The sequence below is a fragment of the Ovis canadensis genome, chromosome 9 (genome assembly GCF_042477335.2).
Source record: "Ovis canadensis isolate MfBH-ARS-UI-01 breed Bighorn chromosome 9, ARS-UI_OviCan_v2, whole genome shotgun sequence".
NCBI lineage: Eukaryota > Metazoa > Chordata > Mammalia > Artiodactyla > Bovidae > Ovis > Ovis canadensis.
In genome coordinates, this window is record NC_091253.1 from 54,458,627 (window position 1) to 54,485,493 (window position 26,867).

At 37.6% G+C, this 26,867-nt stretch overlaps 1 protein-coding gene across 2 annotated transcripts in view; it reads right to left on the minus strand.

The window, feature by feature from the left end:
• The window catches only part of ARFGEF1 (ARF guanine nucleotide exchange factor 1), a 131,762-nt gene that overhangs the window by 92,440 nt on the left and 12,455 nt on the right, over nucleotides 1–26,867 (minus strand). The window lies entirely within an intron of this gene.

The window sequence follows — 26,867 nt, forward strand, 5'->3', positions numbered from 1 at the left end:
AATCGACATTTCATAGATTCTGCTCAAAGGAAGATATGCAGAAGCCACAGCTATGGGATCATGGAAAGAATACTGCACTTGTGTTAATTCAGGGCCTTGAGTTCTATTTCAACTTGGCTGCATAAGCAAATTACAGTAGCAAGAAATGGGTTAGAAACCCCGAAATATTGACAGTGAAACCCCAGGTCGGCCACTGTATGACCTTCCTAAACTTAAGTTTATAGACTTTTCAAACAGGCATAATAATATTTAGATTTCTATCTCCTAAGAATGGGGCTTCCCCAGTGGCTCAGCAGTAAAGAATCTGCCTGCCAATGCAGGAGACAGGGGTTTGACCCCTGGGTTGGGAAGATGCCCTGGAGAAGGAAATGGAAATGCACTCTAGTATTCTTGCATTGGACATCCCATGGACAGAGGAGCCTGACGGGCTACGGTCCGTGGGGTTGCAAAAGTGTTGGACACGACTTAGCAACTAAACAACCACTCATAAGAATATTAGGAGCATCCAGGAAGTGTGATGGAGAAGGTAATGGCAGCCCACTCCAGTAAGTACTCTTGCCAGGAAAATCCCATGGACGGAGAAGCCTGGTGGGCTGCCGTCTATGGGGTTGCACAGAGTCGGACACAACTGAAGCGACTTAGCAGCAGCAGCAGCAGGCAACCACTCAAGCTTGATTTTATGAAAGCATTTCATAAATGTATACAAGCATACCTCAGAGATCCTGGAAGGTTCAGTCCCAGATGACTGCAATACAGCAAGTATCACAATAAAGGCACACAAATGTTTGGTTTCCAGGGCCTATAAAAGTTGTGTTTATACTATACTGTAATCTATTAAGTGTGCCATAATAGCATCATGCCTTAAAAACATGTCCATACTCTAATTAAAGAATACTTTGGGGGAATCCCCTGGTGATCCAGTGGTTATGGCTTCACGCTCTCAATGCACAGGTACAGGTTCCATCCCTGGTCTGGGAACTAAGATCCTGAAAGCCAGGCAGTGTGGTACCACCCCTCCCAAAACAAAACAAAAAATATTTTATTGCTAAAAATACTATCAATCATCCAAACCTTCACCTTGTGGAGGGTCTTGCCTTGGAGTTGATGGCTGCTGACTGATGAGGGTGGGGGTTGCTGAGTGGGGTGGCTATGGCAATTTCTTAAAATAAGACATCAATGAAGTCTGCCACATATATTGACTATTCCTTTCAGGAACAATTTCTCTGTAGCATGCAATGCTATTTTACAGTGTTTTACCCACAATGGAACTTTCAAAATTGGAGTCAATCCTCTCAAAATCTGCTGCTGCTTTATCAACAAAATTTATGTTATATTCTAAATCCTTTGTTGTCATTCCAATAATCTTCACAGCATCTTCACCAGGAATAGATTACACCTAAAGAAACTACTTTCTTTTGCTCATCCATAAAAAGCAGCTCCTCATCTGTTAAAGCTTTATCATGAGACTGCAGCAATTCAGTCACATCTTCAGGCTCCATTTTTTTTTTTTTAGTTTTTTTAAAAAAAATTTTTATTTTTACTTTATTTTACTTTACAATACTGTATTGGTTCTGCCATACATTGACATGAATCCACCACGGGTGTACATGCGTTCCCAAACATGAACCCCCCTCCCACCTCCCTCCCCATAAAATCTCTCTGGGTCATCCCCGTGCACCAGCCCCAAGCATGCTGTATCCTGCGTCGGACATAGACTTCTCTTGCTATTTCCATCACATCTGCAGTTACTTCCTCCACTGAACCCTCAAACTCCTTAAAGTCACCCATGAGGGTTGAAATCAACTTCTTCCAATCTCCTGTTAATGCTGGTACTTGATCTGCTCCCATGAGTCAAATGTTAATGGCATTTAGAATGGTGGATCCTTTCCAGAGGTTTTCATTTACTCTGCCCAGAAACATCAAAGGAATCACTATTATGGCAGGTATAGCCTTACAAAACATATTTCTTCATTAATAAGACTTGAAAGTGGAAATTACTTCTTGCTCTGAGGGCTGCAGGATGGATAATGTGTTATTAGCAGGCATGAAAACATCATGAATCTCGTTGTGCATCTCCACAGAGCTCTTCAGTGACCAGGAATACTGTCAGTGAGCAATAACACTTTGAAAGGAATCTTTTGTCTAACCAGTAGGTCTCCACAGTGGGCTTAAAATATTCAGTAACCCTGCTGTAAACAGATATGCTATCCCCCAGGCTTTGTTGCTGCATTGACCGAGCACAGGCAGAGGAGTCTTAGCATGATTCTTAAGGGCCCTGAGGACTTTCATAATGGCAAATAAACATTGGCTTTAACTTAAGTCACCAGCCGCATTAATTAGCCCCTAACTAGAGTCAGCGGAGAAGGCAATGCACCCCACTCCAGTACTCTTGCCTGGAAAATCCCATGGATGGAGGAGCCTGGTGGGCTGCAGTCCATGGGATCGCGAAGAGTTGGACACGACTGAGCGACTTCACTTTCGCTTTTCACTTTCATGCATTGGAGAAGGAAATGGCAACCCACTCCAGTGTTCTTGCCTGGAGAATCCCAGGGATGGGGGAGCCTGGTGGGCTGCCGTCTACGGGGTCGCACAGAGTCAGACACAACTGAAGCGACTTAGCAGCAGCAGCAGCAGAGAGTCCGCCTGTCCCTCAAAGCCTTGAAACCAGTCACTGACTTCTCCTCTCTAGCTATGAAAGTCCTAGATGGCATCCCAGGGCCTATAAAAGTTATATTTATACTATACTGTAATCTATTAAGTGTGCCAAAATAGGATTATGCCTTAAAAACATGTCCATACTCTAATTAAAAAATACTTTGGGGGAATCCCCTGGTGACCCAGTGGTTATGGTTTCACTGTTTCACTGATACTGAAATACAAGGCTGCTTCACTGATAGTGAAAAGTTGCTTTTTAGGGCAGCCACCCTCATTAGTGATCTTGGCTAGATCTTCTGGAAACTTCTGCAGCTTCTACAGCAGCACTTCCTGCTTCTCCTTGCCCTTTCATATTCTAGAGACAGCTTCTTTTCTTAACCCTCATGAACCAATCTTGGCCTGCTTCAACCTTTGCTTCTGCAGTTTCCTTACCTCTCTTAGCCTTTAGAGAATTGAAGAAAGTTATGGTTCTTTACTACATATAAAATCGCTAGTCAGGACCTAGCACAGGTAACTGTAACTCAATCCTCTGTAATGACCTAAATGGGAAAAGAATGTAAAAAAGAGTGGATCAGGGCTTCCCTGGTGACTCAGCGGTAACAAATCCACATGCCAGTGCAGAAGACATGGGTTTGATCCCTGATCAGGGAAGATCCCACACGTCACAGAGCAACTTTGAGATAAAAAAAACTGCTCTTCTTGAAAAAAGAAAATCATCTTATTCTTTAATCCTTTTTAAGTCTCCCATTTCACAGTGTACTCTTTCATTTTAATAGTTAAAAAAATTTTTTATTACTGAAAATTCCAAACACATTTGACAGTAGAGGATAATATACTGAATCCCCATGTCCCATTATCTACCTTCAACAATGACCATGCTCCACTTATACCCTCCACCCACTTCACGCTCCCCTCCCCAATGAGTTCAGTTCAATGGTACACAAATTCAAGACATACCATTTAATCTATAAACACTTCAGTATGAAGTTACCTTTAAAATGTCTTTTACAACGTAATTTTAAAAGTAACCATGATCAGTTCAGAAAATCTGGAAAAGATAGGGAAAGTATAAAAAAGAAAAAAAATACCAACCATGATCCCAAAATATAGATATAAATCTAGTTAACACTATACTGCAGAATATTTTTAATCTTTTTATGAAAGTATAATATATATGGTAGAAGATATATGAGTAATAAGTGTTATAAGAGTTGTAAGCTCAATAGCCTCTCCTTCACAAATAGTAAAGGGTAACTGTCACTTTACTTTGAAAACTCAATGACTTAAACTCAAATGACTTAAACAACTATTTTAATATTATGCAGATACTTAGTTTTGTAAATAAATTGTATATACATTCTTTGAAAATCACAATATAGGGGGTAAGAACTTCACATTTATTGACTATATATACTATCTCATTTAATTCTATAATAACTATGAAGGAGGCACTACAGATGAACAAAAGAGATCCAAAGAAACTTGACAACTTGGTCTCAGAGCTAATAAATAACAAAATCCATATTAAAAATTGCCTATCCGGGTTTTTTTCCACCATACCATGAAATCTAGCTGGAACACTATAAAAAAAAAAACAAAAAGAGAATGCTGGTCCTTCTCTCTTATTCTATAATTACTTGTTTTTCTACTTTTTTACACAACGCTCATGGCTACCATAGACAATTTAAACAGTAATATTATTTTTATAAAAGAGTAGCTTAAGTATATTTGTGTGCATTACTACAGAAGCCTTAGGAGGTCACCAAAGTTAAAAAGAGAGACGTCTAATAACCAAGCAACTCAAATTTGTTTAGAATTTTGTGCTTATTAACAACTTCTACTATTAAAGGCTTCTGTTATCTTTCTAAAACTAAGACTGATGTTAAAAGAGACAAATATATGAACTCTTACCTTACACCATATGCAGAAATTAACTCAAAATGGATCAAATATCTAAACGTAAAAGCTAAAATTCGTAGAAAAAAATATAAAGGAAAAGCTTCATGACACTGGATTTGGCAATGATTTGTTGGATATGATACCAAAAGCACAGGAAACAAAAGTAAAAATAAATTAGACTACATAATAACCCAAAACTGTGCATCAAATAATATAATCAAGAGAGTGAAGAGGTAGTTTAAGGAATGGGAGAGAATATTTCCAACTCATTTATTCAAGAGTTAATACTCAGAATATGTAAGAACTTCAACAACCAAAACTCTGACTTAAAAGTGGGCAAAGGACTTGAACAGACATTTCTCCAAAGACAAATGGGCCAACCAGATCATGAAAAGATGCTCGACATCACTAATCATCAGGGAAATAGAAACCCCATTGAGATACTACTTCACAGCCTTCAGAATGGCTACTGTCAAAAAAGAAAAAAAAGGCAGCAAGAGGTGAGGAGGTGGAGAAATTGAACTCCTTGTGCACTGTTTGGGGGAATATATAAACTGGTATAGCTGCTTACTGAAAACAGTATGACAATCCCTCAAAACACTTAAAATATAATATGATCTAGTAATTTCACTCCTGAATATATACCCAAAAGAATTAAAAGCAGGGTCTTAAACATCTGTACATCCAGGTTCACAGGAGCATTACTCACAATAACCAAAATGCGGTTGACCCATGAGCAATTCAGGGGTTAGGGGCACCAACTTCCTCCACTCAGTGGAAAATTTACAAGCAACTTAGAGTCAGCTAAGTTGACTGACGTAGCTATAATTCTTCCAGACCTGCGATTCCTCCCTATCCGTGGTTCCAAATCTGTAGGTTCAACCAACTGTGGCTCATGTAGGTCTGTAGTATTTACCAACAGAAAAAAAACACGTATACGTGGACTCCTGTAGTTCAAATCTATGTTGTTTTAAGGGTCAACTGCACATACAGTGGACTATTATTATGCCTGATAAAGGAAGGAAATTCTGACATGTGCTACAACATGGATTAACCTTGAAGACGTTATGCTTTGTGAAATAAGCCAGTCATAAAAAGACAGAGGCTGTATGAGTTCATTTATAAGAAGAACCTAGAGTAATCAAATTCATAAAGACAGAAAGCAGAATAAACAACAGCTGCTGGGGACTGGAGGAAAGGAGGGAGAGTGGAAAAGCTGTTCAACAGTAATAAGCTTTAGTTTTGCAAGATGAAGAAAATTCTGGAAATGAGTTGCACAACAATGTGAATGTACTTAAGATTATTTAACTGTACCACACTTAAAAATGGCTAAGATGGAGAGATCCCTGGTGGTCTAGTGGTTAGGACTTGGTGCTTTCACTGCTGTGGCCCAGGAGTCAATCCCAGGTCAGGGAACTTAAGGTCCTGCAAGCTGTGTAGTGCAACCAAAACAAAAAAAGAGGCTAAGATGATAAATTTTATGATATGTCTATTTTTTCACAATTATAAAGAAAAAAGACTCATAGATAATTTGTTCTGGCCAAGATGGAGTAAGCCCTATTCCTTGCCAGTCCTCCCCCTTACAACTAAAAACTCCTAGGGTACATAATACAACACACAAAGGACGACTGAATGGTAGAAAGAAGGCAAAATGCCTCAGGGACCCTGGGACTTTCGGAGCAGCACAGTGAACTCCCTGGGTTTCTCTGAGTCTCCCATACATCCTTAATGGCATGCTGAAGAAGCCTCCAACCTGTAACTGCCAACAGGCACATATCAAAAACAAACGAAAAACACCCTCAGGAAAAGCCCTGTCTCTGTAGCCAAAGGACAGGGAAAAGCAGCCAACAGAACAGAAAACTTTTTGTTAGTATGTGTGCCCAATTTTAACCAAAGACTAAAGGAAAAAACTACACCCGCAGTGCCAGTGAGGCAAGTTGGACTTATGGTCCCACCTGGTGTCAGTGAGGCAGGACAAGTGACCATGAGCTCCTCCCACTAAGGTGATGTCAATGGGGCAGCTCAACTCCCAATCCCACAAGACAGCAAAAAGGCAGGATGAAGCAATGCTCGGTGATGCTAGCTTGGCAATCCTCTTTCCCGACAGAGATAGTGTCAGAAGGGTCCAGCGAGGGAGAGTTGAATTTCAACTCCCAGCCCAGCAGCAACTAGACAGTTTAAGTAGGCCCTTTGTTTTCATCTGCTCTGGTGTTGCCTGAACCTGTGTGCACTACACCTAAACTGGGGAACTGCAAAGCGAGCCATACATAAGATCCAGAATCTTACAACATAACATAGAAAAACCCAGAATACAACTGAAAATCATCCATCATACCAAGTACCAGGAAAATCTTAAATTAACTTCAATGAGCAAATAGAATTGACAGGTGCCAATCCCAAGCGACACAGATATTTGACTTATCTAACCAGAATTTAGGGCTTCCCTGGTGGCTCAGATTGCAAACAGAATCAGCCTGCAATACAGAAGACTGGGGTTCAATCTCTGGGTCAGGAAGCTCTCCTGAAGAAAGGACTGGCTACCCACTTTAGTATTCTTGCCTGGAGAATTCCATCGACAGAAGAGCCCGGCGGGCTACAATCCATGGGGTCACAAAGGAGCTGGACACAACTTGAGCGACTCACGCAAACACACACCACCAGGATTTTAAAGTGGCCATCATTTAAAACAAAAACAGAGGAGGGGGCTGAAAGAGTACAGATAACCATGGAACAACATGGGCTTGAACTGCACAGGTTCACTTATACGCAGATTTTTTTTTTTCCAATAAATGCTATGGTACTACACTATCCATGTTTTGTTAAATCCATGAACAGGGAACTGTGGATACAGAGGACTGACTATAAAGCCACACATAAAGATGCCTGCACACATCAGTGAAGAGACTGGTGCCCCAGCCCCCACAATGTTCAAGGCTCAGCTGTATATGAAGAAGTCAAGGATGAAATCTTCCAAATGTGACAAAATGTGCAAACCATAGACTCAAGAAGCTGAGCAAATCCAAACAGGATAGGGATTAAAAGGAACCCATGCCAAAATGTATCATAACCAAACTTTACAAAATTAAATACAAAGAAAACTTGAAAGCAGGTTAAAAAAAAAAAAGACACATTATCTGTAGAGGAGCATGATGCAAATGACAGTGGATTTCTCATCAGAAACTAGGCAGGCCAGTATTTGAAGGCAGTGTCACATTTTCAAGAGCTGAAAGAAAAGAACTGTCACCCAGGGTTCCATATTAAGTGAAACTATCAATGAAGGTAAAACCAAAATCTTCTCAGAAAAAGAAATAAGAAAGTTGTCACCACTAGATCTACCCTAAAAGTTCAACTGAAACAAAAACTGAAATGGAATTCTAAAAATCTGTTTAAGCAACCCACATGAAGGCAGGAAAAGTGACACACGGGGAAAAAACAGAAGGAATAACAAAAAGCAAAAATAAAAGGCAGAATTAAGCTCTAACATCGCAGTATTGCATTAAATGTAAATGGTCTAAACATAACAATTCAAGACAGTTTGGCAGACTAGATTCAAAAAGTATGAACTAACTATATGCTATCTACATCAAACTACTTCAAATATGATGATACACGTAGGTTAAAAGTAAATGAACAGAAAAGATATACCATATTAACTATAACTGAAAAACAGCAGGAATGATTAATTAATACCAGACAAAATACTGATAGAACAAAAAAGAAAATGACCAGGAACAAAGGACACACATTACGTAATGGTAAGAGAGTCCAATACAAGAACACACAGCAATCCTACATGCGCAGGCAAAAACAGAATCTACACTATCAATGGAAGACTGCAACACCCCACTCACAACAGAGCTACCAGACAAAAACTTCAAAGATCCAGAACAAACAGGATCTGAACTTACAGAACACTCTCCTCAACAAGAGAAGAATACATTCTTTTCAAATGCCCATAAATATTCACCAAGACACTCCATATTCTAGGTCATAAAATAAACTTTGACAAATTTAGAACAGAAATTATACAGAATATATTGTCTGGCCACAATGGAATAAAACTAGAAATGAACAGGGATAACAGTAAATTTTCCAAACACCTGGAAATTAAGTAATACACTTCTAAACAATTTAAGGGTCAAGAAGTCCAGAGGGAAATTTAAAAAATACAGAAACTAAATGAAAGCAAAACTACAACAAATACATTTGTGGGACACAACTAAAATGTACTGAGAGGGAGATTTACAGCTGTGAATGTGTACATTAGAAAAGAAGATCAAGTGGAAGTTATTCCCGGGATGCAACAATAGTTCAACATACCAAAATCTGTAACATTAACAAAATGAAAGATAAAAGCCATATCATTTCAAGACATGCAGGAAAAAATGGACAAAATTCAACATTCTTTCATGGTAAGAACTCAAGAAATTGGATATAGAAGGCATGTACTCAACATAATAAAGACCATACATTATAACCCCCTAACTAACGTCATAATCAATGGTGAAAAGCTTTTCCTCTAAGCTCAAAAACAAGATAAGGATACCTTTTCTTGCCAACTCCATTCAATATAGTACTGGAAACCCTAAGCTAGAGGTAACAGGCAAGAAAATGACATAAATAAAGGGCATCCAAAATGGAAAGGAAGAAGTAAAATTGTTCATTTCCAGATGACACGCTCTTATATATAGATAATCCCAAAGATTCCACCCAAGAACTGCCAGAACTAATAAAAGAAATCAGTAGTTGCAGGGTACAAAAATCAATATTCAGAAGTTAGCTGCACTTCTATACACCAACAATGAACTACCTGAAAGAGAATTTTTTAAGAAATCAACCCCATTTACAATGAGCTCAAAAAATATAATAATCAGAAATAACCAAGGAGGTGACAGATCCATACACTGAAAACTGTAAGACACTGATAAAAGAAACTGAACAGAAACCAACAAAAAGATACTCCACATTCATGGACAGAAAAAATTAAATATCATTAAAATGTCTACACTACCCAAAGCAATCCACAGAGTCAATACAACATCTATCAAAATTTTAATGGTGTTTTTCACAGAAGACGACAATCCTGAAATATGTATGGACTCACAGAAGACCCTGACTACCCAAAGCAATCTTGAGAATGAAGAACAAAGCTGGAATCATCATATTTCCTGAACTCAAACTATGTTATAAAGCCACAGTAATCCAAAGAACTATGGTATTGGCATAAAAACAGACACACAGATCAAAGAAATGGAATTCAGGCTCCAGAAACAAACCCATTCATAAAATATGGTTAATGAATCTTCTACAAAGGATCCAAGAATATACAATGGGGAAAGGAATAGTTTCTTCAAGTAACTGGTGTTGGGAAAACCTAGAGAACCATATTCAAGAATGAAGCTGGACCCTTATCTTAACACCATACACAAAAATCAACTCAAAATGGATTAAAGACAAACAGAAGACATTAAACTATCAAATTCCTAGAAGAAAACAAAGAGTAAGCTTCTCGACATTGGTCTCATCAATAATTTTTTTGAATGTGACATCAAAAGTAAAGGCAACTAAAGCAAGATAAAAAAGTGAGACTATATGAAACTAAGAAGCTTCTTCAGAGCAAAGGAAACCATCAATAAAATGAAAGCAACCTATGGAACGGGAGAAAATATTCACAAATCACTTACCTGATAAGGGTTTAATATCCAAAATAGACAAGGAACTCATACAACTCAACAACAAAAAAACAGACAATCCAATTAAAACGGGCACAAGACCTGAAGAGAAATTTTTCCAGAGTCATACAAACAGCCTGCAAGTAAGAGAAAAGGTGCTCGATATCACTGGTCAATCAGATGTACTCACCATCAAAATCACAATGAGATACTACTATCTGTTATGGTGTCCATTATCAAAACTACAACTGATAACAAATGCTGGTAAGGAAGCAGAGAAAAGGAAACCCCGGTATACTGTTCAGTTGCTCAGTTGTGTCCAACTCACTGCGACCCCATGAATCGCAGCACGCCAGGCCTCCCTATCCATCACCAACTCCCGGAGTTCACTCAGACTCATGTGCATCGAGTCAGTGATGCCATCCAGCCATCTCATCCTCAGTCGTCCCCTTTTCCTCCTGCCCCCAAACCCTCCCAGCATCATAGTCTTTTCCAATGAGTCAACTCTTCGCATGAGGCAGCCAAAGTACTGGAGTTCCAGCTTTAGCATCATTCCCTCCAAAGAAATCCCAGGGTTGATCTCCTTCAGAATGGACTGGCTGGATCTTCTTGCAGTCCAAGGGACTTTCAAGAGTCTTCTCCAACACCACAGTTCAAATGCATCAATTCTTCGGCACTCAGCCTTCTTCACAGTCCAACTCTCACATCCATACATGACCACAGGAAAAACCATAGCCGTGACTAGACAGACTTTTGTTGGCAAAGTAACGTCTCTGCTTTTGAATATACTATCTAGGTTGGTCATAACTTTTCTTCCAAGGAGTAAGCATCTTTTAATTTCATGGCTGCAGTCACCATCTGCAGTGATTTTGGAGCCCCCCAAAATAAAGACTGACACTGTTTCCACTATTTCCCCATCTATTTCCCATGAAGTGATGGGACCAGATGCCATGATCTTCGTTTTCTGAATGTTGAGCTTTAAGACAACTTTTTCACTCTCCTCTTTCACTTTCATCAAGAGGCTTTTGAGTTCCTCTTCACTTTCTGCCATAAGGGTGGTGTCATCTGCATATCTGAGGTTATTGATATTTCTCCCGGCAATCTTGATTCCAGCTTGTGTTTCTTCCAGTCCAGCGTTTCTCATGATGTACTCTGCATAGAAGTTAAATAAACAGGGTGACAATATACAGCCTTGATGTACTCCTTTTCCTACCTGGAACCAATCTGTTGTTCCATGTCCAGTTCTAACTGCTGCTTCCTGACCTGCATAAAGATTTCTCAAGAGGCAGGTCAGGTGGTCTGGTATTCCCATCTCTTTCAGAACCTTCCACAGTTTATTGTGAGCCACACAGTCAACGGCTTTGGCATAGTCAATAAAGCAGAAATAGATGTTTTTCTGGAACTCTCTTGCTTTTTCCATGATTCAGTCGACGTTGGCAATTTGATCTCTGGTTCCTCTGCCTTTTCTAAAACCAGCTTGAACATCAGGAAGTTCATAGTTCACATATTGCTGCAGCCTGGCTTGGAGAATTTTGAGCATTAGTTTACTAGCATGTGAGATGAGTGCAATTGTGCGGTAGTTCGAGCATTCTTTGGCATTGCCTTTCTTTGGAATTGGAATGAAAACTGACCTTTTCCCTATACTGCAGGTGGACGCAAACTGGTACAGTCACTGTGGGAAACAGTATGAAGGCTCCTCAAGAGATTAAAAATAGAATCATCATATGATCCAGCAATTCTACTTCAGGGTATACATCCAAAGGAAACAAAATCACTATCTCCTAGAGGTATCTGTTCTCCACGTTCATATTACTTGTAACAGCTAAGATACAGAAACAACCTAAGTGTCTGTCCATCAACAGATAAATAGACAAAAAAGACACAGCATATAAATACAATAAAGTATCATTCAGCTTTGCAACAACATGAATAAAGCTGGAAGGCACATGCTAAGTGAAATAAGCCAGACAGAGAAAGACCAATATTGCACAGTATCACTTACATGTGGAAAAAATACTGAACTCATAATTACAGAGAGGTGCCACAATTACAAGTGGCTGCCAAGGGCTGAGGCAAAGAGGGAAAGCTTGGTAAAAGGGTACAAATTTGCAGTCATAAGATGTATGAAGTATCAAGACCTAATATATAATGAGGTAAATACAGCTGATAATACTACACAGTATAAATCTGCTAAGAGTAGAACTTAAGTATTCTTGCCAATCAACTTCAGCGTTTTTATAATAGAGAAAAGTTCTCAAATCTCACCTCTCACCTTAAAGAGGAGAAGCAGAATAAACCTAAACCCAACTGTCACTTCACTTTCACAGCTGAAAGAAATGAAGATATGAAGAAATCAATGAAATTGAAAACAGAAAAACAATAGAAAAAAATGAATGAAAAAGTGGTTCTCTGAAAAGATTTAATTAACAAACCTCCAGCAAGACTGAAACAAAAAGACACAAATTATCACCAGAATCCAAAATAAGAGTATCAGTACAAACACCAGACATTAAAGGGATTAGCACGAACAACCCTATATGCTTAAATTCAACAACTGAGATCAAACAGACCAATTTCTCAAAAAGGTACAAACTACCACAACTCACCCAATATGAAATAATTTGAATAGCTCTACAATTATTAAAGATACTGAATTTCCAGTTTAAAAACAACCACAAATGAAATCTCCAGGACCAGATGTTTTCACTGGAGAATTCTACCAAATACAGAAAAATTGACACCAATTCTCTACACTCTCCTTCAGAAAATGGAACAGGAGAGAACACTTTTCAATTCATTTTATGAAGTCAGTATTACCCTGATGATAAAACTGGACTGCTGTATAATTAAGGACTTGGCTGGGTTTTGTCCCTAGTGTTGGAAGGAAGAAAGCCTCTAAACCCTTGGATTTTCCCAGGTAAAGGAGTATCTTTTTTTTGGGGGGGGGGGGGCCTGCACTGTGCCACGTGCAGGATCTTAGTCCCCAACCAGGGATTGAACCCATGACCCCTGCAGTGGAAGTCCCAAAGGAGTATCCATTTTATTCATGATTGGCCTAAGGGCAGTTTCAGGAGAGCTGCTAGTCACACTGCAAAGATCAACTAAGATCAGTCATGTGATCTCAGCCTGACCTCCAAAGAGGGGAAGAGGGGGACTGCAGACTGGGTTCAATCATGTGGCTACACAATCAATCATGCTCATGAAATGAAGCCCCAACAAAAGCCCTGGACACCGAAGCTAGGGGTGAGTTTCCCTGGTTGGTGATACACACTGGTGTGGCAGAGGGTGGTCCATCCTGAAGCCACGCAAGCTTTGCAATTGGGGCTCTGTGAGAGCTCACCCCAAGGGACTTTTAGACTGTCCTGATGTGCATCCTTTCTAATAAAACTAAGTGCATGCTTACAACCCTAAGTAAAGCACTTTTCTGAATTCTGTGAGCTGTTCTGGCAAATCTAAGGGGTCAGTGGGAACCCCCAATTTGTAGCCAATTGGTTAGAAGCACAAATGACCTGGACACTGTGGACCTTGGGGCTAGGGTCTTAAATGAGGCATTCTGTGGAGGATAGTGCCCCTAACCTGTTAAATCTGACCTGATCCCAGGTAGGCAGTGTAAGAATTACACTGTAAGGACAGTACAGAAAAAAAAAAATAGAGAACAGTATCACTCATGAGTAAAAATATCAAAATCCTCAACAAAATATTAGCAATAAAACAACCTGTTCTAGCAACCTATATGTGCTAAGTCATTTCAGTCATCTCTTGAGTCTTTGCAACTCCATGGACTAGATAGCCTGCCAGGCTTCTCTGTCCATGGGATTCTCCAGGCAAGAATATGGAGTGCGTTGCCATGCCCTCTTCAGGGAATCTCCCCACTGAGGAATCAAACCTGCGTCTCTTATGTCTCCTGCACTGGCAGGCATGTTCTTTGCCACTAAGCACCACCTGGGAAGCCTCAGCAACCTATAGAAACCAATAGAAAGAATTATACATTATGATCGACCAATGACAAAGTCAACCAGGTAATCTACCACATAAACAGGCAAATGAAGAAAAATCACATGACCAAACCAATTGATGCAGAAAAAGCATATGACAAAATTCAACATCCATTCATGATTAAAAAGAAACTCTTAGCAACCTAGCAATAAAGAAACTTCAAGAAGTAACTATAAAAAACTTACAGCTAACACCAAGTTTAATGGTGAAAAACTGAATGCTTTCCCCCAAGATCTGGAACAAGGCAAGAATGGCTACTGTCACCATTTCTATTCAACTTTGTACCAAACATCCCATTCAAGTCAATAGTACTAGGAAAAGATAAGTCATGCAAATTGTATAGAAATAGATAAAAATGTTCTTATTCACAAATGACATAATTATCTAAAAAAAAAATCCCAAGAAACCTGGAAAAAAACACTTAGAACTTATAAGTGCATTTATTGTGCAAAGTTTAAACACACAAAAATAAATCAAATTTCTATATACCAACAACTGGAAACCAAAACTGAAGAAACTATACTATTTATAATAGCTCTCCCCAGAATAAAATTCTTAAGTATAAACCTAACAAAACAAGTACAGGATGTATACTGAAAGAAATAAAAAAAAAACTAAATAGGAGAGACGCATCATCATCATGGATTAGAGAACTCAAAGCAGTAAAGGCTTGTCAATTCTCTCCAATTGGTCCACAGATTTAAGCCATGGATAGTAACAGTCCAGCAGAATGTCCCATACGTAGATAAGGGAATGACCTATATAACTACCTATAAAATAAAAAAAAGCAATGTAACATTGAGAGAATAGATAAAATAATTCTAATAAAGAATAAAGTAGGAAGAAACAGATTTCACTGTAGGGCTTTAAAGTCAAAATTAAACAATGTGGTACTGAAGAACAGATAGACACAGAGTCCAAAAAAAGACACACAGAAACCTAACAAATTGTTTTTTTAACAAAAGTGCAAAGGTAATTCAATGGGAAAAGGACTATCTTTCCGACAAATGGTGTTGGACCAGTAAGACACAAGAAAAATTAAATTGGACTTAATAAAGATTAAAATCTTTTGTTCTGTGAAAAACACTGTTAAGAAAATGAAAAGGTAGCTACAGAAGACATTTGCAGATCACATATCTGACATAGGTTTTCTGTTTGTATATACATATTTAGATGTACAGAAAATAAATTTACTTTAAAACTTAAAATTCAATAGTAAGAAAATAACCAGATTTTTAAAAAACTGAGCAAGACTTAAGACACGTTAAAGGGATATATGCATGCCAAATAAATACTCAAAATGATGTTCAACATCATTAGCCATTTAAGAAACACAAATGAAAACCACAATGAGATACTGCTACACCCCTATTAAAATAGTTTATAGGGACATCAGCAAGAGTTGGTGAGACTGAAACAACTGAACTCCTGGACACTGATGGTGGGAATGTAAAATGGCATGGCCACTTTGGAAAACACTAAAAGCTTCTTATAAAGTTGAACATATACTTACCATGTGACCCAGGAATCCCACTCCTGGGTACCTAATCTAAAGAAATGAAAACTTATGTTCAAATAAAAATCTGTACACAAATGTTTACAGCAGCTCTAGTCATACTGCCAAAAACTGCGAACAACTAAGATGTTCTTCAGTGAGTGATGGATAAACAAACTGTAGTACAACTATACAGTTGAATATTACTGAGCAATAAAAAGGAACAGACTATTAAAACATCCAACAATCTAGATGAATCTCAAAGATATGCTAAGTGAAAGAAGTAAGTCTCAAAAGCTTGCCTTCACTGTACACCACAGTCTCAAAAAGACAAAACTGTAACGATACAGAACTTGCCAGGGATCAGAGATGGTGGGAAAGGTATAGTTATAAAGAGATATCAATACAGAAAATTTTGGGGTGCTTGAACTGTTCTGTATCTCAGTTTTGACAGAGATTACATAAATCTTTACATGGATTAAAATTCATGGAACTGTACAGTAAAAAAAAAGTCAATTTTACTCTATGTTAATGAAAAATATAAAATTTAAAAAGTTAAATAGGATGTTCAGGCCCATGTTTAAACTTAGTGAATAATGACGTCCAGTACTGTGATGCAGATGGTTGCATTTTTAAGATGCTCCACAGGTGATCTTGGTGTATAGCCAAGGATGAGAACTATTACATAACTTCTTAAATTTGATTTCTCCATTTTTCTACTTCATTAGGTTGGCCCTCATCTCTCATCAGGCCTACTGACTCCTCATCCCCATTCCTGAGCCTTATTAGTGCCAGAGTGACCTTTACCAGGATAAAGTTCAAGCGCATTAGCATGGCACACAAGACTCTCCAAGATCTGCTCCCTGTCTGTCACTCTCACCTCTCTGCATGCCCTCCCTTGAGTTCCACAATTCAATAATAAAAGAATGCTCTAAATCCCCTGAAGTGATCTGCTATTTCACACCTCTAGGCTTTTGCTCAAACCATACCCTCTGTCTGGAATTCTGCCCCACCAAGAATCTGTCTGGCAGACACTTTTCAGAGCAGCTTCCATGACACGTTCTGTGTCACTCCCAACTGAAAACCTTCAGTGGTTTTCTGCCCACGCTCACCACTACTTACACTGTCCATGGACCTCATCTCCTCCATTCCTGCCTCATGTTTAAGACCCTTAAAATGCCAATCTTCTGGGTAACTGTCTCCCACACTTCATGTTTTTTTGTTGATCAAACCTTTACCTAATGATGCTCCTCCCTCCCCAGAATTCTTTTCCCACCCATCTTTTCCTGGCACATACCCATTCATTCTAGGAAAAAAAAAAAACAGCTGTCAAGTCCAAAAAACCCTTTTGATGCACTTCCAAGCTAAAGTAATTATACTTTTCTATCCCATACCTCCCTCTGGTTATCACTATCACCAACGCTTACCTCATTACACTGAAATTATTTTGTGTGTCCATTTCCCTCAACTAGCTCCTTAACAGCAAAGGTCATCCTCTTTAAATTTCTATTTCTCAAGCTTAGCTACTCTGGAACAAATAGGTACTTAACAAATGTTTCTTGAAGAAAGAGTAAATGAGAGTAAATTTCCTGGGCAAATTAATATACATCTCCTTTTCTCCAAAAGGACCTAAGTGGTTCACTACATACTGGTAATAGCTAAACTTCTCTTTACAGCTCAGCGCTCTCTCTCTCTGAAGCTTCTGTCATAAACAAATAAAAAACAAAAGTTACTAACAACTGTCAACAAAATGAAACCTTTTTTCTTAGATGCTCCATATGCACCTCAAACTCATTTTAACCTTACCTGAATCCATTTTCTTCCTCAATTCCTGCTCTCAAATGTGCTTTATTCATATACTACCATTTTTGGTGAATGAAATCAAACAGACTGAAATCCCCCATTAGAAACCTCAGAATCATCCTAAATGCCTTCATTTCCTTCACTTCTTATACCCAAACAGTTAGGAAGTCCTGTTGGTTTACTGAGATCTAAGCTCTCAATACAAGGCCTTAAGTTCAAGCCCCTGCCTCTTCAAAACTGGGCTATGCAAACGTTTATCAATACAATGAGGAAGTTGGGGAGGCCAGAAGGCCACAACTAGAAACAATGCAGGAAATGGGAAATATGTTTGAAATTAAGAGATCAGCAACATAAAACAACCTTGTGTATATACAGACTGCTATATCAGAACCTCATGGGAAATGCAAACCAGAAAACTACAAAAGATACACACAGAAAAGAGAAAAAACAACCCAAACAACAATAAAGATGGTCATCAAACCACAAGAAAAGAGCAATCAGAGAAGAAAAATAAATAAAACGAATCCAGATTGGAAAAGAAGTAAAACTCTCACTGTTTGCAGATGACATGATCCTCTACACAGATAACCCTAAAGACTCCACCAGAAAATCACTAGAGCTAATCAATTAATATAGTAAAGTTGCAGGATATAAAATTAACATGCAGAAATACCTTGCATTCCTATACACTAACAATGAGAAAATAGACATTAAGAAAACAATTCCATTCATCATTGCAACAAAAAGAATAAAATACTTAGGAATAAATCTACCTAAAGAAACAAAAAGACCTATATATAAAAACTATAAAACACTGATGAAAGAAATAAAAGATGACACAAATAGATGGAGAAATATACCATGTTCATGGATCCGAAGAATCAATATAGTGAAAATGAATATACTACCCAAAGCAATCTATAGATTCAATGCAATCCCTATCAAGCTACCAATGGTATTTTACAAAGAACTAGAACAAATAATTTCACAATTTGTATGGAAACACAAAAAAACCTCGAACAGCCAAAGCAATCTTGAGAAAGAAGAAGGGAACTTGAGGAATCAACCTGCCTGACTTCAGGCTATAGCACAAAGCTTCAGTATCAAGACAGTATGGTACTGGCACAAAGACAGAAACATAGATCAATGGAACAAAAAAGAAAGCCCAGAGATAAATCCACGCACCTATGGACACCTTATCCTTGACAAAGGAGGCAAGAATATACAATGGAGGAACTGGAGGAATCAACCTGCCTGACTTCAGGCTATAGCACAAAGCTTCAGCATCAAGACAGTATGGTACTGGCACAAAGACAGAAACATAGATCAATGGAACAAAAAAGAAAGCCCAGAGATAAATCCATGCACCTATGGACACCTTATGTTTGACAAAGGAGGCAAGAATATACAATGGAGAAAAGACAATCTCTTTAACAAGTGGTGCTGGGAAAACTGGTCAACCACTTGTAAAACCATGAAAATAGAACATTTCTAACACCATATCCAAAAATAAACTCAAAATGGATTAAAGATCTAAATATAAGACCAGAAACTATAAAATCCTAGAGGAGAAACATAGGCAAAACACTCTCTGACATAAATCACAGCAGGATCCTCTATGACCCACCTCCCAGAGTAATGGAAATAAAAGCAAAAATAAATAAATGGGACCTAATTAAACTTAAAAGCTTTTGCACAAAGAAGGAAACTATAAGCAAGGTGAGAAGACAGCCTTCAGAATGGGAGAAAATAATAGCAAACGAAGCAACTAACAAAGAATTAATCTCAAAAATATACAAGCCGCTCATGCAGCTCAGTATCAGAAAAATAAATGACCCAATAAAAAAATGGGCCAAAGAACTAAATAGACATTTCTCCAAAGAAGACATACAGATGGCTAACAAACACATGAAAAGATGCTAAAACATCACTCATTATCAGAGATATGCAAATCAAAACCACAATGTGGTACCATCTCATGATGGTCAGAATGGCTGCTATCAAAAAGTCTACAAGCAATAAATGCTGGAGAGGGTGTGGAGAAAAGGGAACCCTCCTACACTGTTGGTGGGAATGCAAACTAGTATGGCCACTCTGGAGAACAGTGTGGAGATTCCTTAAAAAACTGGAAATAGAACTACCGTATGACCCAGCAATCCCACTGCTGGGCATACACACCAAGGAAACCAGAATTGAAAGAGACACATGTACCCCAATGTTCATTGCAGCACTGTTTATAATAGCCAGGACATGGAAGCAGCCTAGATGTCCATCAGCAGATGAATGGATAAGAAAGCTGTGGTACATATACACAATGGAGTATTACTCAGCCATTAAAAAGAATACATTTGAATCAGTTCTAATAAGGTGGATGAAACTGGAGCCTATTATATAGAGTGAAGTAAGTCAGAAAGAAAAACACCAATATAGTATACTAACACATAAACATGGAATTTAGAAAGATGGTAACAATAACCCTGTATGTGAGACAGCAAAAGAGACACAGATGTATAGAACAGTCTTTTGGACTCTGTGGCATAAGGCAAGGGTGGGATGATTTGAGAGAATAGCACTGAAACATGTATATTATCATATGTGAAACAGATCGCCAGTCCAAGTTTGATACATGAGACAGGGTGCTCAGGGCTGGTGCACTGGGATGACCCTGATGGATGGGATGGGGAGGGAGGGGGTTCAGGATGGGGGACAGATGTATACCCAAGGCTGATTCATGTCAATATATGGCAAAAACCATCACAATACTGTAAAGTAATCAGCCTCCAATTAAAACAGATAAATTAAAAAAGAAAAAAGAGTAAGGGGGGAAAAAGACCTACAAAAACAAACTCAAAACAATTAAGAAAATGACATAAGGAACACACAGATCAATAACTACCTTAACTGAAAATAGATTAAATGCTCCAACCAAAAGACACAGACTGGATGAATGGATACAAAAACAAGACCCATATATATGCTGTCTACAAGAGAACCACTCCAGACCTCTGGGCACATATAGATTGAAAGTGAGGGGATGGAAAAAGATATTCCATGCAAAGAAGAAGAAAAAATAAAGAAATAGAAATATTTATTAAATATTTTTATTCAAGCAGAAATATTTATATCAGACAAAACAGACTTTAAAATGAAGACTGTTGCAGGAGACAAGGACACCACCCAATGATCAAGGGATCAATCCAAGAAGCTATAACTAACTATATATGTACCCAGCATAGGAGTCCCTCAATATATAGAGCAAATGTTAATAACCATAAATGGGGAAATTCACAGTAACACAACTAAGAGTCGGGGATTTAACATCCCACTTACACCAACAGACAGATCATCCAGACAGAAAATCAATAAGGAAACACAAGCCTTAAAGGACAGATTATGCCAGATAGACTTAATTGATATTTATAGGACATTCCATCCAAAAGCAGCAGAATAGTTTCTTCTCCGGTACACATGGAACATTGTCCAGGACAAATCACATCTTGGGATACAAATCAAACCTCAGTAAATTTAAGAAAAATGAAACCATATCAAGCACCTTTTTCAACCTCAACACTATCAGATTAGAAATAAATTCTAGGAAAAAATCTGTAAAAAACACAAACACATGGAGGTTAAGCAATGTTACTTAATAACCAATGGATCACTGAAGAAATCAAAGAGGAAATAAAAAAAACACCCACAGACAAAATGACAATGAAAATGCAACAATCCAAAACCCAAGGTACACAGCAAAAGCAGTTCTAAAAGTGAAGTTTATAGGAATACAATAATCCTACCTAGAGAAACGAGAAAAATCTCGAACAAATAACCTATCCCTACACCTAAAGCAACGAGAGAAAGACAAAACCCGAAGTTAGCAAAAGGAAAGAAACCATAGAGAGCAGAAATAAATGAAACAGGAACAAAGAACACACTAGCAAAGATCAATGAAACTAAAAGTTGATTCTTTGAGAAGATAAAATTGATAGACTTTTAGCCAGACTCATCAAGAAAAAGGGGAGAGAATTCATATCAATAAAATTAGAATGAAAAAAAGTTATAATGGACACCACAGAAATACAAAGAATCATAAAAGATTACAAGTAACAATATGCCAATAAAATGGACAACTTAGGAAAAACAGATGAATACTTAAAAAGATATAACCTTTACCAAGAGTGAACCAGGAAGAAACAAAAAACATGAATGGACCAATCACAAGCATACTGAAATTGAAACAGATTAAGAATGTTTCCACAAACAAAGTCCAGGACCAGATGACTTTATAGGTGAATTCTATCAAACATTTACAGAAGAGTTAACACCTAGCCTTTTGAACTCTTTCAAAAAATAGCAGAGGAAGGAACATTCCCAAGCTCATTCTACAATACCACTCTGATACCAAACCCAGGCAAAGATATCACAAAAAAAGAAAATTACAATCCAGTATCACTGATGAACGTATACTCAAAAGCTCTCAACAAAATACTAGCAAACACAAATTCACAATACATTTAAAGGACTGTACAGGACTTTCTTGACGGTCCAGTGATTAAAACTCCACACTTACAATGCAGGGGGCATGGTTTGATCCCCAGTTGGTAAAGTTTCACATGTCACCTCGCACAGCCAAAGAAAAAAGATCATACACTCCGATCAAGTGGGATCTGTCCCAGAGATGCAGGATTCTTCAATATAGGCAAAATCAAAGTTATATACAACATTAACAATTTTTAGAATAAAAATCATATGGTTATCATCTCCACAGACACAGAAAAGGCTTTTGATGTCCATTTATGATTTAAAACAAAACAAAACAAAACAAAAACAAAAACTAAAAACTCTCCTGAAAGTGGGCTTAGGGGCGTCCCTTGTTGGTCAGATGGTAAAAAATCTACTTGCAGTGCCAGAGACCCAGGTTCAATCCCTGGGTTCGGAAGATCCCCTGAAGAAAGAAATGGCAACCCAACCCAGTAATCTTGCCTGGAGAATTCCATGGAGAGAGGAGCCTGGCAGGCACAGTCCATGGGATCTCAAGAGTCGGACACAACTTAGCAATTAAAACACAAACACACACACAAGGACCAAGGCAACGATGTCCACCCTCACCACTTTAATTCAACACAGCTTTGGAGGTCCTAATCATGACTATTAGAAAATAAACAGAAGTAAAAGGAATCCAAATTGGAAATAAAGAAGTAAAACCATCACTGTTTGCAGATAACATGATACTATACATTGAAAATCCTAAAGATGCTACCAAAAAACTACTAGAGCTCATGAATGAATCTGGTAGAGTTGCAGGATACAAAATTAATACACAGAAATCTATGCATTCCTATGCCCTAACAATGAAAGATCAGAGAGATTAAGAAACAATTCCATTTACCATCACATCATAAAGAATAAAATAGCTAGAAATAAACCTACCTAACCAGTCCATTCTAAAGGAGATCAGTCCTGGGTGTTCATTGGAAGGACTGATGTTGAAGCTGAAACTCCAGTACTTTGGCCACTTCATGTGAAGAACTGACTCACTTGAAAAGACCCTGATGCTGGGAGGGATTGGGGGCAGGAGGAGAAGGGGACGACAGAGGATGAGATGGCTGGATGGCATCACCAACTCAATGGATATGAGTTCGGGTGAACTCCGGGAGTTGGTGATGGACAGGGAGGCCTGGCGTGCTGCAGTCCATGGGGTTGCAAAGAGTCAGACACGGACTCAGTGACTGAACTGAACTGAAGGAGGCAAAAGATCCATACTTGAAAAACTATAAGACACCGATGAAAGAAATCAAAGATGACACACACAGATGGAGAGGGAGACCATGTTCTTGAATTGGAGAAATCAATATTGTGAAAATGACTATACAACCCAAAGCTATCTATAGATTCAATGCAATTCCTATCAAATTACCAACGGCATTTTTTACAGAATTAGAACAAAAAATTTTACATTTTGCATGGAAACACAAAAGACTCTCAATAGTGAAAGCAATCTTGAAAAAGAAGAACAGAGCTAAAGGAATCAGGTTCCCTGCCTCATACTATACTACTAAAGTAATCAAAACAATATGATACTGGCACAAAAACAGGAATATAGATCAATGGAAAAAGACTGAAACTCCAGAGATAACCCACGCACCTGTGGCCACCTAATCAGTGACAAAGTAGGCAAGAATATACAATGGAGAAAAGACAGTCTCTTCAATAAGTGGTGCTGGGAAAACTGGTCAACCACTTGTAAAAGAATGAAAATAGAATACTCCCTAACACCATATACAAAAATAAAATCAAAATGGATTAAAGACCTATCCGTAAAGCTGGATACTATACAATTCTTAGAGGAAAACATAGGCAGAATACTTTGACATAAATTGCAGTAAGATCTTTTCTGATCCACCTCCTAGAATAATGTTTAAACAAAAACAAATAGTACCTAATTAAATTTAAAAGCTTTTGCACAGCAAAGGAAACCTTAAACAAAAAGACAACCAACATTGCAAATGAAGAGATGGACAAGGGTTTGTTCTCCAAAATATATAAACAGCTCATGCAGCTCAATATTAAAAAACAAAACAAAACAAACCCAATTAAAACATGGGTGTAAGATCTAACTAGACATTTCTTCAAAGATAACATACAGACAGTCAAAAAGCACATTAAAAGATGCTCAACATCACTAATTATCAGAGAAATGCAGATCGAAACTAGAACAAGGTATCATTTCACATCAGTCAGAATGGTCATCATCAAAAAAGTGAACCCTCCTACACTGGTGGGAATGTAAATTTGTACAGCCACTATGAAGAACAGTATGGCGGTTCCTTAAAAAACTAAATAGAGCTATAATATGATACAGCCATCCCATTCCAGGGCATATATCCAGAGAAAATCGTAATTCAAAAAGATATATGCACCCCAGTGTTCATGGCAGCACTATTTACAATAGCCAAGACATGGAAGCAACTTAAATGTCCATCAAGAGAGGAACAGATAAAAAAGACGTGGTACATATACACAGTGGAATATTACTTGGCCATTAACAAAGAATGAAATAATAACATTTTCAGCAACATAGATGGACCTAGAGATTGTCATACTGAGTGAAGTCAGTCAGAGAAAAATATCATATGATATCACTTTAACATGCAGAATCTAAAAGAATGGTACAAATGAACTTACAAAACATAAAGAGGCACAGATATAGAAAATAAATTTATGATTACAGTGTGTGGAGGAAAGGAGAGGGATAAATTGGGATTGACATACACACACTATAAGATAGATACAACTAGTAAGGATCTACTGTAGAACATAGAGAACTCTACTCAGTATTCTGTAATGACCTATACAGGAAAACAATCTTAAAAAGTGGATACATGGATAACTGATTCACTCTGCTCTACAGAAATCAACAAAAGACTGCAAATAAAAGACGGTTTAGGAAAAATATGTTAAATCACAAAGATGAATAAATCTGTACATCTATCTTCACAACATGCATCATTATTTTCTAACAATTTTTTAGAAGTAGAATTTAAGATAAAAGGAATGAGAGGAGTGGAGATGAAGGAGATAGGAGGAGAGGAAAAAAGAAACAGGGAAAATAAAGAGGTGAAGTAAGACCAATTTAAAATATATATATATATTTCACTTTATAAAACACTGTATCTGAATTTATTAGCAGAGTTGCTATTCTATCATTTTCAGCACACTTCTATTATTTAGCACATTTCTATTATTTCACCCTATTTACCTAGGGTGAAACTTGTAATCTTAACTAAAAACTTACAATTGCTTCTTTGAAAGCTTATTATCTCTGCCTAGAAATTCATAGGACATTTCTTTTTATTCTCTTTAATTTTAAATAATACTGCTAGACTGAAACTTGTAAGAGTCTCTTTACATTGAGTTTTCTTCTTTCTGGGATACGGCAGTTTTCATACATAGGTGTTTCTTGGTGAAGTTTTCTTTATTATGTCTTTGATTATTCTTCTGTTTGTAATTTCCAATTTTTAATTTTCTTGTTCTGTGTTTAGGAAACTATTCACGTGGAATAGTTTTGGTTTCTGTCCTCCATACCTGTGCTCTTTTCTCTCATTCTTTTAGTTTCATTCATTCCTCCTGGGTCTAGTAAGACTACTATCAATACGGTTTTCCACAACATAGTAAATTTTCCTCCATTTCTACAAGTTAGTGGTCATTTGGAAGGTCACATCAAAGGTTGCTAACCAGATGTCAGATTACCCACTGATTCTCTTTAAATTGTTTCAACAGCTTTCAAATATGTCTTTATGAAGGTTTGAGAAGGAGAAAAGAAAAAAGAATCAGGTAGGAAATGAACATAAAAGGAATGGTTCCCATAAAATGAACTGAAATACTGCGATTTTTTTTAATGAAAAGTTTAGGATAAAAACTAATTTAAAAAAAATGGAAAAACTGAGGAAAAGCAAACATTCTTGACATTTAATTTCCAAACTCAGAAGATTTTTGTTTTTTTAATTCATCTTCTGGAAAGCCAAATTATTAACAGTGACTATCCTAGACAAAATACTTGGGGACATTAATTTACTGAATCAACAAAATATACATTAAGAAGCTTTGGTCAAGCAAACTAGTGAGAGAGAACTTCATGACACAGAACAGCAGGAGGCATACATAAATGGCAAAAATCAAAGCTCCTTATTTGTCATAATGTTATAAATGAACAATTATACAACCTTAAGAAATGTTAAAAATAAAAAACTTCACTAAGACCAAATTAAAAGAAACCAGTGTAGAAGCATTTTAAAAAGATATTCAATTTGACATAAAATCCTAAACTGTTCAGAAAATATTCATGAATGTAATTTTAACTTAGTAATAAAACAGAAAAAGACTAATCTTTCCTAAAGACATTTTTCATTCAAAACAAGAAAAAACAAACAAAAAGAATTATAAGGGTTATGATTTGAATGCCAAACTTTATTATAAGGAACCAGACTGCAGCATTATTGATCACCTAATCAAGTGTGCTTTTTGAAACATACAAGAAAGTTTAAAAAACTGAAAATCTTTGCTTTGACTATTTCAAAAGGAAAACAACTCAATGAAGATATGACCACATACAAAAGCTTTGGTTCTGGGATGTTCACTGACTTTGTAAGGAAGCATATGCTGCACACTGGGGTTTCCCAGGCGGCAGGTACAGTGGTAAAAATCTGCCTGCCAATGCAGGGGATGCAAGAGAAGCAGGTCTGATCCCTGAGGTGGGAAGATCCCCTGGAGTAGGAAACGGCAACCCACTCCAGTACTCCTGCCAAGCAAGCTCGTGTGTGTGTGTGTGTGTGCGTTGCTACACATTACTA